This window comes from Octopus sinensis, linkage group LG25, assembly GCF_006345805.1.
Source record: "Octopus sinensis linkage group LG25, ASM634580v1, whole genome shotgun sequence".
NCBI lineage: Eukaryota > Metazoa > Mollusca > Cephalopoda > Octopoda > Octopodidae > Octopus > Octopus sinensis.
The window spans coordinates 12,300,241-12,315,964 of record NC_043021.1 but is presented as its reverse complement, the minus strand read 5'-3'; the positions used below and the strand labels follow the sequence as shown (position 1 = coordinate 12,315,964).

The 15,724-nt window shown below is 37.2% G+C and overlaps 1 protein-coding gene across 3 annotated transcripts in view; it reads right to left on the bottom strand.

Annotated features, from left to right (window-relative positions):
- The window catches only part of LOC115224240 (NAD(+) hydrolase sarm1), a 200,610-nt gene that overhangs the window by 164,853 nt on the left and 20,033 nt on the right, over positions 1-15,724 (bottom strand). The window contains exon 1 of one of the 3 annotated variants that reach the window (XM_029795037.2): positions 5,362-5,503. The exons of the other annotated variants lie outside the window; for them this stretch is intronic. The gene's annotated coding sequence lies outside the window, so the exon portion shown is untranslated. Of the gene's footprint in view, positions 1-5,361; positions 5,504-15,724 lie in introns of those variants that run through there. 3 annotated transcript variants of the gene reach the window in all.

Genomic DNA, 15,724 nt, shown 5'->3' with positions numbered 1-15,724 from the left:
ATATAATTTTATAAATATAATTATACAATTATAATAAGCGCAACTACAAAGTAATGCCACATGCTAGAAGAAGATACCAAATGGCTCTAAGCTACTTTATCTATCACAGAGACAAGAGCTGAAAGTGAGGGAATTAAAGGATACATGTATGTGTGTGTGTGTGTGTGTGTATAGGTGCACGAGTGGCTGTGTGGTAAGTAGCTTGCTTACCAACCAAATGGCTCTGGGTTCAATTCCACAGTGTCGCACCTTGGGCAAGTGTCTTCTACTATAGCCTCAGACCAACCAAAGCTTTGTGAGTGGATTTGGTAGACAGAAACTGAAAGAAGCCCATCATATATATATATATATATATATATATATATATATATATATAGTACATAGCACTCTATATAATCCCAACCAAATATAGTACTAGCATAAGCTTGTAACATATGGTAACTGAATTTTAAATCCTGTATATGCAAAATTTTACACACACAGACACACAGATTGGCCAAATTTTCAAGCTACCTTACAATATATTTGTATGTATTAAATGATAGACCAAATTTGTGAATTTTTAACCATCCAGTGTGCGTGTACATGCGGGCACATGTGTGTGTGTGTGTGTGTATATATATATATATATATATATATATATACACACACACACAGGTACTGGTGCCACTTAAAAAGCACCCATGCTGGTGCTGTGTTAATGCAGCTGTGATGGTGACATGTAAAAAGCACCCAGTACACTTTGTCAAGAGGTTGGCGTTAGGAAGGGCATCCAGCCATAGAAACCATGTCACAACAGACAGTTTGAGTTTGGACGTCTCCCAGCTGGCTAGTTCCAAGTCAATCCATCCAACCCGTGCCAGCATGGAGACTGGACATTAAACAATGATGATGATGATGAGATATATATATGTATATATTATTTGTGTATGCTAGAGAGTGTATGAGAGAGAGAGAGAGTATGTGTGCACATGCATGTGTTTGTGTGTGATAGACATAATGTTGAAATCCCTTGAAAGCAATGGTGCTTGTGTTTTAAGTCTTTTAAGTTGGTGATTTAACAAATAGCAAACTAGGTTTTTTTGACATGATTGCTTAAAACCATCAAGAAGGTGCCCCAGGATGGCAGAAGTCCAATGACCGAAATAAGAGCAGAAGAGGAACCTACTAATTTAGTTAATTTGAAATACTGGCACAAGGCCAGCAAGTTTCGGGTAAGGGAAAAAGTCGATTACTTGACCCCGGTACTCAACTCTTTTACTCTTATATGTTTCAGTCATTTGACTGTGGCCATGCTGGAGCACTGCCTTTAGTCGAACAAATTGACCCCAGAACTTATTCTTTGGAAGCCTAGTACTTATTCTATCGGTCTCTTTTGCCGAACTTACGGGGGATGTAAACACACCAGCATTGGTTGTCAAGTGATGGTGGAGGGACAAACACACACACACATATATATACAACAGGCTTTTTTCAGTTTCCGTCTACCAAATCCACTCACAAGGCTTTGGTTGGCCTGAGGCTATAGTAGAAGACACTTGCCCAAGGTTCCACGCAGTGGGACTTAACCTGGAACCATGTGGTTGGTAAGTAAGCTACTTACCACATAGCCACTCCTGCACCTATATCAACTCCGAAAGAGATAAAAGGCAAAGTCAGCCTCAGCAGAATTTCGAACTCAGAACACGAAGATGGACAAAATGCCACGAAACATTTTGCCCAATGTGCTAACAATTCTGCCAGCTCGCTGCCTAGGTTTATCTAAATATTGGCTTCAAATTCTGGCACAAAATGGGCAAAATATCATGAAGCATTTTGCCCAGCATGCTAACAATTCTGTCAGCTCGCCACCTCAATTTATTTAAATCTTCAGTTTATTATGGCCTGAGGAAGACGCTTTCCCAAGGTGCCACACTGTGGGAATGAACCTGGAACCATGCAGTTGGAAAGCAAGCTTCTTACCACACAACCATGCCTGCTAAAGAGTTAACCAATTTTCAAAACTTATCAGAAGTGCCCACATCACTTAAATGCCAATGCCACAGAAACAAGTAGTCAATCTGTTTATTATACACAACAAATCCAGTAGCTTGGGAGAAATGAGCTAACTAATTTGCATAATATAATAAGCATTTAACATCTTATTTAATATCAGCAGCTTATCAACTGGGATCTCAGTCCAAGCAGCATCAAGGAATGATATATGATATATACAATATAATATATTTTCTACATATCGATTTTCGATCCTAATTGGGGTCTCATCAGGTGTCTATCATTTGACCAATCCCAGAGAAACAAGTACCCATAGTTGTTATAACATGATACGGTTGTTATAACATGGCAAATAAGGATTTGGTTGTCTATGATGGTGAATATATCTCTGGTTGATAGCATTACATATGAAGGAGTGCTGAAAGGTTCCTGGCTTTAAGGATATTGAGAAAGGCCTGATTTGAGGCCCAACTTTCCCAGTTCTTTTACAAGGCTTAGGAAAACCAGAAGGACTGCTGCAATAAGTGTGAGAATTTGAGAGAGGATTATGTTAAATAAAATCTTAATTAACTGATCCTTCTGTATTTTCTTTTACCCAAAGCCAGGAACTTTTCAGTACTCCTCGTGTGTGTGTGTGAAAGAGAGAGAGAGAGAGAGTGCTGAAAATTTACTGGTTTTAAGAGTATTGAAAAAGGCCTAGGTGGAGGGCCAACCTTCCGAGTTCTTTTACAGGACTTAAAAAAAATGAAGGACCACAGCAATAAGTGTGTGAATCTGAGAGGGGAATATGCTGGATAAATTCATAAGTAACTAATCCTCTAGTATTTTCTTTTACGCAAAGCCAGGAACTTTTTGGCACCCTCTCATATAAATATTTCTATGAAACCCATAGAAATATCTGTCATGTAATTGCACTGATATCCGTATTTGTCATTCAACCACAGTCGTAGTCACCATGTCATAACAACCATACTCATTATTAGTCATGCTACAACACAGACATTATTTGCCGTGTCATAACAACCATAAATATATTCACCGTCTGATAACAGTCTAATAACCATGTTTGCCATGTTGTAACCACCATTCATATATTCCCCATGCTGTAACAACTATATCCATATTTGTCATGTCATAACAACTTCAGATAAATATTCACCATCTAATGACATTCTTATATCCTTTATATAAGGGGTTGCTGAAAAGTTCTTGGCTTTGGGTAAAAGAAAATACAGCAGGATCAGTTAATTATGATTTTATTGAACATATTCCCCTCTAAAAGCCAGAAACTTTTCGGCATCCCCTCATGTGTATATATATATATGTATATATATGGGGGTTTGCTGGAAAGTTCCTGGCTTTAGGTAAAAGAAAATACAGGAGGATCAGTTAATTATGATTTTATTCAACATATTCCCCTCTCAGGTTCACACACTTATTGCAGTAGTCCTAAAGTTTTGCTAAGCCCTGTAAAAGAACTCAGAAGGTTGGGCCTCCAACCAGACCTTTTGTGATAACCTTAAAGTCAGGAACTATTCCACACACCCTCATATATATGTGTGTGTGTGTGTGTGTGTGTGTGTGTGTGTGTGTGTGTGTGTGTGTGTGTGGTGTGTGTGTGTGTGCGTGTGTGTATATGAATCTAAGAGGGGAATATGTTGAATAAAATCATAACTGATCCTCCTGTATTTTTCTTTTACACAAAGCTGGGAACTTTTTAGTACCCCCTTGTGTATACAGTAATCCCTCGTCTATCAAGGGTGTTACATTCCAAAACCCCCTACGATAGGTGAAAATCCACAAAGTAAAAACAGTACTGTACTGTGTATTTTATTTTCTTATTTTTATAATTTGTATATATTTATTTTATTATAAATGCAAAACAACACCACAGAGGAATCAACGTAAGATTAAATAATAAACTGTGATAGGTATACCACAATATGGCAAGGGATTACATATATATACATACATATATATATATATATATATATGTATATAATATATACGCATGTATATATACACGAGGGGGTGCTGGAAAGTTCCTGGGTTTAAGGGTATTGTGAAATGCTTGGTTAAGGCCCGACTGTCTGAGATTGTTGTGATATGAAAGAATATATTTACTACTGCTATAATATGGATTATTTACTTATATAAACATACACACACACACACATATGTACACACACACACACATATGTACACACACACATATACACACACATGTACACACATACACATCTATGTACACACACACATACACACACACATCTATGATTGTATAAAACAGAGAAATATTTCTATGATCGCATAATATAAAGAGTTATGTATAGAATTTCTCTGAAAGCACACCTACACACGCTACTTGCGTGTGGGTGTGCATTTAAGAGTGTGTGTGTGTGTGTGTGCGTGCATGCACATGTAGGTGTGTGTGTGTGCATGTGTGTATGCATAAGATAATACAGAAAGTAAACATCTCAAGGTAATATTGGAATTGTCATCAAAATGCTTATCAAGTTGGGATGGGAAGCGAGTTATAAATAAACCTATGATTACAAATGCTAAATGCTTCAGGGCAGGTAGGAATAATAATAGAAAGTGCTTCCACTAACAGATCTATTCTAGAAGCTGCTATTATTATCCCAAACTTTGGAATATCAATGCCGTTGTCATCTTTACACTACAAAGCTGTGAGAAATACAATCAATCCATAAAGAATTCTTCAAAGATAAGGTCAAGGCAACGATGGGACCTGGAGGTTTTGTGATTCACTTAGACAATTCATGAATGCTTGAGTATTGTCACAGTTAATTGCATCCAAATAGGTACAGGCATGACTGTGTGGTAAGAAGCTTGCTTCATAACCACATGGTTCTGGGTTCAGTTCCGATACGTGGCACTTTGGGCAAGTGTCTTCTACAATAGCTTCGGACTGACCAAAGAGGATTTGGGAGATGGAAACTGGAGCAAGCCCATTGTGTATATATATGTGTGTGTTGGGGTGGGTGGGGGGGTTGTTTGCGTTTGTCCTCCTCTAATGTTTGACAACTGGCGTTGGTGTGTTTATGTCCCCATAACTTAGCGATTCAGCAAAAAAACAAAACAAAACAAACAAAAAAAGAACTAATAGAATAAGTAACAAGCTTAGCAAAAAATTAAGGACTGGGGTGATACATTTGACTAAAAATTCTTCAAGACATTGCCCCAGCATGGCCGCAGTCCAATGACTGAAACGGGTAAAAGATAAAGATACCTTTCAAAGTAAACTTTATCTTCACACATATAGCACACACACACACACACACACGTACATTCTAAACCAACATACAAGAGAAAAGACTTTTGGTAGGCAAGCCACCAACTCACCCATCATTCTACAAGCACTGCTCTACTACGAAGTAACATCTTCACTGACTTTTCTGCCGCCACTGTTGGGGGAATGAATGGCTTTAGAAACTGAACGCGAGCAATGTCAGTTTAGTAAGACAAACCGACCAATGAAATGTCGAGAAAGAGATCTAGCAGTTACTTCAAACTCACTGGCTGACTGTATGTATGTAGTTAGTAAAATGTACTAAATGGTGTGTACTAATTATACCAATGTATGTAACTAATAATGTGAGCCTGCCATATGTATGTAGTAAGCCAGGGACTTTGAGAGTTTGCTCTCTTTCTCTCTCTTTCATTCTCTTTCTCTCCTTCATTCTCTTTCATTCTCTCTCTCTCTCTCTCTCTCTCTCTCAGTTATCTATCTGCAAAAGCTAATCAGTGTTCAAAGGGGAACCAGCCGATAGTAACCCCCCCCCCCACCCGATGTCAAGAGTTCACAGTGACTGGGAAAGGGTTGAGGGAGCTGTTGACTTCATACATAAAATTTTACAAAGGGTTTATCCTTTATGTACATATAAGATAATAAATTTATATGTTGCAGATGTCAGTGGCAAGTGGTGGAGGTGGTGGTGGTGGTGGTGGTGTTGCACAGCACTGAAATGTGACCAACGACACCCCACCTCCCATCCGAACAAAACTCTAGAATAGGGTGAGGGTGAAGGTGGTGGATAATTCACAAACCCCGATGGTGTCACTGACACACAAATGTCAACATATTTTACTTTTGGAACCTTTATTAAAATGTAAAAATGTTCACAAATACAATAATGACTTCAAATTTTGGCACAAGGCCAGGAATTTCAACGGGGGGAGGAGGGGCAAACTGATTACATTGACTCCATTGCTCAGCTGGTTACTTATTTTATCCATCCCGAAACGACGAAAGGCATAGCTAACCTCAGCAGAATTTCAACTCAGAACATAGGCGTAGGAGTGGTTGTGTGGTAAGTAGCTTGCTTACGAACCACATGGTTCTGGGTTCAGTCCCACTGCGTGGCACCTTGGGCAAGTATCTTCTATTATAGCCTCGGGCTGACCAAAGCCTTGTGAGTGGATTTGGTAGACGGAACCTGAAAGAAGCCTGTCGTATATATGTATATATATATGTACGTGTGTATATGTTTGTGTGTGTTTGTCCCCCCAACATCGCTTGACAACTGATGGTGGTATGTTCGGCAAAAGAGACCGATAGAATAAGTACAATGGACAGGTGCTGAGTTGTCAAACACTTAAACCAAATTTTCTCAAAACAACTTGTCCGACTGTCCCATAGACCTCCCATTTGAGAAACACTGATTTAACCTGAATTTGAGACACCAGCAAAAGAAGAAATAAAGATAGACTTCTTTTCTATTCCAAGGAAAACGATTTTACAAATGCACGTTCCCACAGCTTTATCGATCGCATTCTCACCTGGAATCGATTTTTGTAATTTTTTAAAGACTTATACACGCTCTGATACCGTCAGTATCTACATATCAAATTTGGACACAATTGGATAGAGGATGCCCGAGATCCTAGAAAACACACACACAGACAGAACGGATTTTATAATAGATTTTATAATAGATATTCCCCTCTCAGATTCACACACTTATTGCAGTGGTTCTTCAGTTTTTTCTAAGCCCTGTAAAAGAACTTGGATGGTCGAGCCTCCAACCAGGCCTTTTGCAACATCCTTAAAGCCAGGAACTTTTCGACATCCCCTTATGGAATGGTTTAACTTATAAGGAACATTTCCATCCAATATGCAGCTGACTAAATGACCTGTCAATCACTGATTTAATGAAATACAGAAATAGTCAGAGTAGTTTAATTGCCTTTGATGTGCATGTCGGTGACGGTGGGGGGAGCGAAGGAGAAGAAACGGACAGATTGAAAGAGACACTGCTAATTAGGTATAGTTAATTAACAAATGCATCGCAACGGGTTATTGATTAACCAAAAATGGACTGCAATGATAAAAGGTTGAGAAACAGTAACTTGTAGCAACAATTAAAGCAATATGAGATGAAATGGATTACACAATGGATTGTATGGGTATATTATGCATTGGGTATATAATGGATTGGATCATCATCATCATCACCATTTAACATCTGTTTTCCATGCTGGCATGAGTTGAACAGTTTGGCTAGAGCTGGCAAGCGGGAGAACTGCACCAGGCTCCAATCTGTTTTGGCATGGTTTCTACAGCTGGATGGTTTCTACAGTCATGTGAAGACACACGGTTCAGTGGTTACAGTGTCAGGCTTGCAATCATGAAGCAGTGAGTTCGATTCTTGGGCCAGGCTGTGTGTTGTGTACTTGAGCAGAATACATTATTTTATATTGCTCCAGTTCACCCATCTGTAGAAATGAGTTGCAACATCGCCGGTGCCAAACTGTATCAGCCTTTGCCTTTCCCTTGGACAACATCGGTGGCATGGAGAAGGGAGGCTGGTATGCATGGGTGACAGCTGGTCTTCCATAAACAAACTTGTCCAAACTTGTGCCCTGGAGGAGAACTTTTTAGATGCAATCCCATGGTTATTCATGATCGAAGGAGGTCTTTATCCTCTACAGCTGGATGCCCTTCCTAAAACCAACCACTTTATAGAGTGTGCTGGGTGCTTTTAACATGGTACCACACAAGCACTTTTACATGGCACCAGCACAAGTGGTTTTTACATGGCACCGGCACAGGACTCTTGCAGACCAGTCCTCGTCATAAGGGGGAGCAGCCTTAACACTTCTGCTGTGGAGGATGGGTCCACTTGAGTACAGCAAGACACCAGGTATCTCAGACCTTTATCATATCATTTGAAAGGTTCAGTGTCCTGAGGTCATCCTTCAGTACTTCATCCCATGCTTCCTTAGTTCCCCTCTTTCATGAGTTCCATCCACTTTGAGAGATTGGCACTTCCTTACAGAGCTGTCAGCATCCATCTGTGTCACGTGACCAAACCAATGCATTCTTCTCTCTTGCACACTGCATCTAATTCCTCTTATGCCTAATATCTCTCTCAATACACCAGCACTCTGTCGAACATCCAGTGGAGCATACCAGCCTCATTCCTCTCTAGCCTTTGCATGTCCTCTGCATTCAAGGCCCGTGTCTCACAACCATGTAAAATTGCTAGATGTACTGGGTGTATGATGTACTGGAGGATCATCATCATTTAACATCTATTGCCCATGCTGGCAAGCTGGAGGCAGGGGTGGGACAGTGCTGCACTAGACCCCAGTCTGATTTGGTATGGTTTCTATGGCTGGATGCCCTTCCTAACACCAACCACTTTACAGAGTGTGTTGGGTGCTCTGCTTTTACATGGCACCACATGGGTGCTTTTATGTTTGCGCCATACAGGTGTTTTGATGTGGCACTGCACAGGTGCTTTTACACGACACTGCATGGACACTTTTATATGTCGCCACACAGGTGCTTTTTACACGACACCATGCAATGTATAATGTATTTTATATCAGAGAGCAGGAAGAACAGATACAGGTGACTCTTGACACCAGATGAATTGAATATGAGAGTAAATGAACAGAAAATGATTAAGAATAGAATAAAGTTGTGATCTATTGGAGCATACACACATCTAAAGTAGAAGCAAATTAAAGAAGAGTGGAAGCTGTTGTTGATGTTCAAGCCATTCATGGAGAAAAGAAAAACAAAAAGAAAAACTGGCACTCCATCGGTTATGATGACAAGGGTTCCAGTTGACCCTATCGATGGAACAGCCTGTTCATGAAATTGATATGCACTTCACAGACATGTGAACCCTTAATGTAGTTCTCAGGGAGATTCGCATGATACAGAGTGTGATATGGCCATTTGAAATACAGGTACAATTCATTTTTGCCAGCTTAGTGGACTGGAGCAATGGCAGTCAAACAGTGCAACTCAGTCAATGTTTTTGACTGTGTTTTAGTTAAAGCTACTACAGCTTTAAGATCTGCTCAGATTTACTTCTCCTTTTATTTCCTATTGATAATTGCCAAAGAGCTAGAAATACATCTGGGAATCTGCTAGGAGGCAACACTGGGTAGATATGGTGTTTTTACACCTTTTTTACCATAAGAGAGAATTTTTTTTCTCCTGTCTTTGCAGAGAATTTCCCTTCAGAAGCTGAAATATGGCAGAAACATTTTAACTAACCTAAAGTTTGCTTATGGCAATGATACTACCGAACTAGTAAAAAAAAAACCCAAAAAAACAGTGACTAACATAAACCAGTCTCCTCACAACACTGTCAAATGACATACAAGAAAAAAATTAAATGTTACATTCGATAAAACACATTCTTCATTGATTAACAATAAACAATTTCATCATTACTTGCATATTTAATTAATCTGTTCAGCATATTTCATTCTTCATTTAAATTTTTGCAATTTCATTTCATTTTTTATCTTATACTTGTATTGGTATTTGAAAAAAAAAATGGATTTAAATTGAATTTATTTCTAAATAGTAAAAGTAAATTTCCTTTCTGGGTGATATAGACTCATAGAGCTGGTTTCCGGGTTTTTATGGCATATATATTCCCTCCCTGGATAGGACACCAATCCATCACAGGATTACTCACTTTTGCCAGATGAATGGATTGAAGTAGTGTGAAATGAAGTGTTTTGCTCAAGAACATAATGTGTCACCCAATCCTGGTATCGAAACTGCAATCTTACAATCAGAAGTCTAACATCCTAACCACTAAGCCACGCACCTCCACTTTATTTATTTGACCTAGGCACAGGAGAGGCTGTGTAGTAAGTAGCTTGCTTACCAACCACATGGTTCCAGGTTCAGTACCACTGCATGGAACCTTGGGCAAGTGTCTTCTATTATAGCCTCGGGCCAACCAAAGCCTTGTGAATGGATATGGTAGACAGAAACTGAAAGAAGCCAGTCGTGTATATGTATATATGTGTGTGTGTGTGTGTGTGTGTGTGTGTGTGTATGTTTGTATGTCTGTGTTTGTCCCCCCAACATCGCTTGACAACCGATGCTGGTGTGTTTACATCCCTGTAACTTAGTGGTTTGGCAAAAGAGACTGATATAATAAGTACTAGGCTTACAAAGAATATGTCCTGGTGTCGATTTGCTCGACTAAAGGCGGTGCTCCAGCATGGCCACAGTCAAATGACTGAAACAAGTAAAAGAGTAAAAGAGTAGCAATAAATCTACTTTGAAAATCTGCTTTATTATCCTCAGCATTATCCTCGAAACAGGTAGAGAGACGTATGGCTATTAAGAAGCTTGCTTGCATGAATGGACCCTTCAGCAAGTGTCTTCTATCAGACCCCAGCCCTGTGAGTATAAATTCATATTTCTTTCTAATGCCAGAATAGGTCTTAGAAATATGAAATGGAAACAAAAGACCGACATGAAATGAAATTACCAAAAATCAAAATAAAAAAATGAAGATATGCTGAACAGATTAACGAAATATAAGTAACAACGAAACTGTTTATTGTTAATCAATAAAGAATATTATCAGAGGTGCACATACACACACATATACATACATAAATGCACATACATATATACACATACATATATATACACATACATACACATATACACATACATATATATATACATACATACATAAATATATATACATATAGATATATATACATACATATTTATATACATACATACACACACACATACACACACATATATACATACATACATTCATGCATATACATACATGCATATATATGCATATACATACCTGCATAGATATATACATACATGTGTATATATGCATATACATACCTGCATATATATATATATACACAAACACACATACATGCATATATATGTATATACATGCATGCATACGTAAGTATACATATATATATACATGCATATATATACATATGCATATACATACGTATATATATATATATATATACATACATATACATACATACATATACATACATAAGCTTATAAACACATACAGACTATACATACACACATATGCTTCTACACACATACAATATATCAAAAGTGTAGCGAACCCGTTGAAAACCAGTAACCAACCAACAACGTTTATTATTCACCGAAAATTGCAATATATAAATTAGATAAATAAAATAAATAACTAAAAAATGACAACAATAAGAACAAAACAATAATCTAACAGAAAATCTCTACCATGTGGTGTATGTTGTATAGACATATATATATATATATATATATATATATATTATATATATATACCACATGCTGTGCTGTACAGATCAGAATCGGTTATGTTACTGTTACTTAATGGCCAGACAAAGTAATTATCCATGTAGTTACCTGCTGTTACAGGCTTTTCTTTAGGTATAAAATATTTCAATAATAATAATAATAATAATAACAATAATAATAATGGTTTCAAATTTTGGCACAGGTCCAGCAATTACAGGGGAGGGGGTAAGTTGATTACATCGACCCCTGTGCTCAACTGCTACCTATTTTATCAACCCTGAAAGGATGGAAGGTAAAGTTGACCCTGGCAGAAATTGAGTAATAATAATAATAATAATAATAATAATAATGATAATAATAACATGAGATCACCATGACGTGCATATATGCTTGTGATGCATGTGCCTGGTGTACCCTTATCAGACGGGTAGTCAAGATGGGTATAATGGGCTTCGTATATTTTACCTCAGTGTTACTTTGATAGCATGCACTGCTTTGTCACTCAATGATAATAATAATAAATAATCCCTTCTTCTATAAGCATAAGGCTTGAAATTTGGCGGGAGGGGACTAGTCGATCATATTGACACCAGTACTTGACTGGCACTTAATTTATTGACCCCGAAAGGACGAAAGGCAAAATCAACCTTGACAGAAATAATAATAATAATAATAATAATAATAATAATAATAATAATAATAATAATGGTTTCAAATTTTGGAACAAGGCCAACAATTTTGGAGGGGGGGTAAGTCAATTACACTGACCCCAGTGCTCAACTGGTACTAATTTTATCAACCACAAAAGGATGAAAGGCAAAGCAGGCCATGGCCACATTTGAACTCAGAACGTAAAGAGCCAGAAGAAAAGGCCACTAACTATTTTGTCCATCAGGCCTTAGGGAAGTGGGTCCACTCTGTTACAAGAATTCAGGCCAGACACACACTTCTTATACAATACTCTAGAATATGGTTTCATAACAGCCAAATTATGTTAACGGATGGTTTCATGCTGAAAGACCTTGCAAAACTGGAGAGACAGATTAATTATCATTGAACTGAAAGGAAAAAAACCATAGCTTGGGTGTTCCTTTTAGCTATTACAATAAAGTGTTAAACGCTTATAATATGTAGCTCCAGCTGTCTGAAGCTGTTGGATTTGTTGTGTAGATAAACATAATGGTTACTTGTTTCTCAAGGATTGGTCAAGTGATGCAGACACTTCTGCTGAGAACCCAATAAGGTTTGAAAATCAATTAAGGCAGTTTATCAGTTTCCCATTGAGAATCTCAATCTGCTGAGAAATAGTTAAATTTGCCATGTTTCTGTGTCTACTATGTGGGCGCACACACACACACACACACACACATACACACACATGCACACATACATAAATATATGTGTCTGTATTTGTGTGTGGTGTATGTATGTATGTATGAGTGCATTTTTGTTTTCAACAACAGGAAAAAAGTACTCAACACAGAAGTAAATATTAATTGTAGAGCTAAGATGAATCTAAGTGGCCAATAGGATAATTTGTCTTATCTGTCATTTCGTCATTGGTCAATTTGTTGGTCAGTTCGTTGCCAGATCAATTTGTCTTCAACATCAAAGTCAGAGTGTCACCAGATTATTTCATCCTATTATTGGGTTGTCTGGAAAGTTCGTGCCAATTTTTAAAGGAAAGAAAAAGGTCAATAAATACTTGCCATTACATTTTTAATCAACCAAATATGAACCATTTTCTTGCACAATGCGTCTCCATTTTTCCTTTAACTTGAAAATATCCTCTTCCCAGAATTAAGTTGGTTTCATGGCAAAGAATTCATCAAGGTATCTTTTTACATGATCCAAGGAATTGAAATTTTTACCATTAAGACTATTCTACAGAGACCTGAATAAGTGGAAATCTGAAGGAGCAATATCTGATGAATATGGAGGGTGGGGTAACACATCCCAGCCGAACTGCAGCAATTTTTGTTTGGTTCCCAAAGCATCAAGTGCCAAAAATGAACTTTCTTATCTTTCATTTTAAAGGGTTACAGAATTAACACAGGTTATAGGAACATAAACCTTCTTCCACGAAAAGATAGCTTAAACTGTGCTCTAAATGGAGGTGTAGTCAAATCCTATTTTATGGACTCAACCATGTTCTAAAATAAGTCAAAAAGTAAGTTACTATAAATCGGCATGAACTTTCCGGACAACCCAATACTTTATCTCCTGAGATAAATAAAAATCTTCCATCAAAATTCCATTTATATTTAAGTTCCAAACACTAGTTTAATAATGACAGTTACCTTACTGAATCTTTCACTATTTTCAAAATTAACTGAAGCAAAACCAGTGTGCATCAATAGAAATTTAGTAGCAAAAGGGTTAAACTGGTGCTGTTTAATATGTAATGCAAACAAATGAAGATGATATTTCCAGAGATATAGGAAAGATAATGAGAGTAACACACAGTTTATCTCGTTATTTGACTCCATCATGGAGAATATGTTCATCACAACAGCTCCAACCAAACAAGTGCCATATTACAAAAATTTATCCGAGGAGAAGAAACCAACTAAAAAACAAAATAATATAGAGATGTGAAAAATTCACATTTGAAATGTGATAGACAAATGCTGTTCTGTCACAGACAATTACTATTCTGAACAAAAAATTTTCTCGAAAGTAGTTGCTCATAACCTGAAATGTTAATATCTAAATTTCATTTTTATTTTAACCTTAGTTTTTATTTGTCATTTTTGTGTTCAGAATGTGTGTTTTTGATAATTTTTAAAAAATATATATATATTCCAGGAATAATTTTTTTTACATAATTTTCTTTTCATTTTGCTTATGTAAGTTTTATTTATATATATATACACACATACATGAATGCATGCACATATATAGACATACACATGTATATATACAAACATATATACACACACACATAACTATCAACTTCCACAAGTGTCACTTTATGTATGTTTCTTTGTTACGATAAAGGAAAGAAACCAAAAGAAACCAAAGGCAAAAAAATAAAAACAAGGAAGGATTTTATCTCAGTATTGTCAGTGTTTCATTTAATTTCCAATGTGCCATTCCAGTTTCTATTATTCCCTACATTTTAATATTAGCAGAAAGAGAAAGCTTGTATTCCTTAACACCAGTTCAGTAACTTGTTTAAAGCAACATTCATTTAATAAACAGCTGTTGCTCTGTTTTGGATACTGATGACAAATTTAACCAGGTGATGAAATAAGCTAGCAATGGAATGAACTGGTGATGTCATAAGCTGCTGACAGAATGACCTGATGACAAAATGACCTAGTGATGAAGTTAGCCGGTGACAAAATGACCTGACGACGAAATGAGCTGGCGATTAAATGACCTAGTGACGAAATTAACTGGTGGTATTAATGAGCTGGGAAACAAACTGACCTGATTGGTGACAAAATGAACGGGCAAAGAAATGACCTTGTGATAAAATAGGCTGGCAATGAAATGAGATGATGAAATTAGCAGGTGACAAAATGACCTGATGATAAAATGAGCTGGTAACAAAATTAACAGATGGTATAATGAGCTGGTAATGAATTGGCTGCCCGGTAAGAAAATGAACTGGCAAAGAAATGACCTTGTGACAAAATGTGCTGGCAATGAAATGAGATGATGAAATTAGCTGGTGACAAATTTAACAGGTGGTATAATGAGCTGGTAATGAAATGACCGCCTGGTAACAAAATGAACTGGCAAAGAAATGACCTTGTGACAAAATATGCTGGCAATGAAATGAGATGATGAAATTAGCTGGTGACAAAACGACCTGATGACAAAATGAGCTGGTAACAAAATTAACAGGTGGTATAATGAGCTGGTAATGAATTGGCCTGCCTGGTAACAAAATGAACTGGCAAAGAAATGACCTGGTGACAAAATGTGCTGATGATGAAATTAGCTGGTGATAAAATGACCTGATGATAAAATGAGCTGGTAACAAAATTAACAGGTGGTATAATGAGCCGGTAATGAATTAACCGCCTGGTAAGAAAATGAACTGGCAAAGAAATGACCTGGTGACAAAATGTGCTGATGATGAAATTAGCTGGTGATAAAATGACCTGATGATAAAATGAGCTGGTAACAAAATTA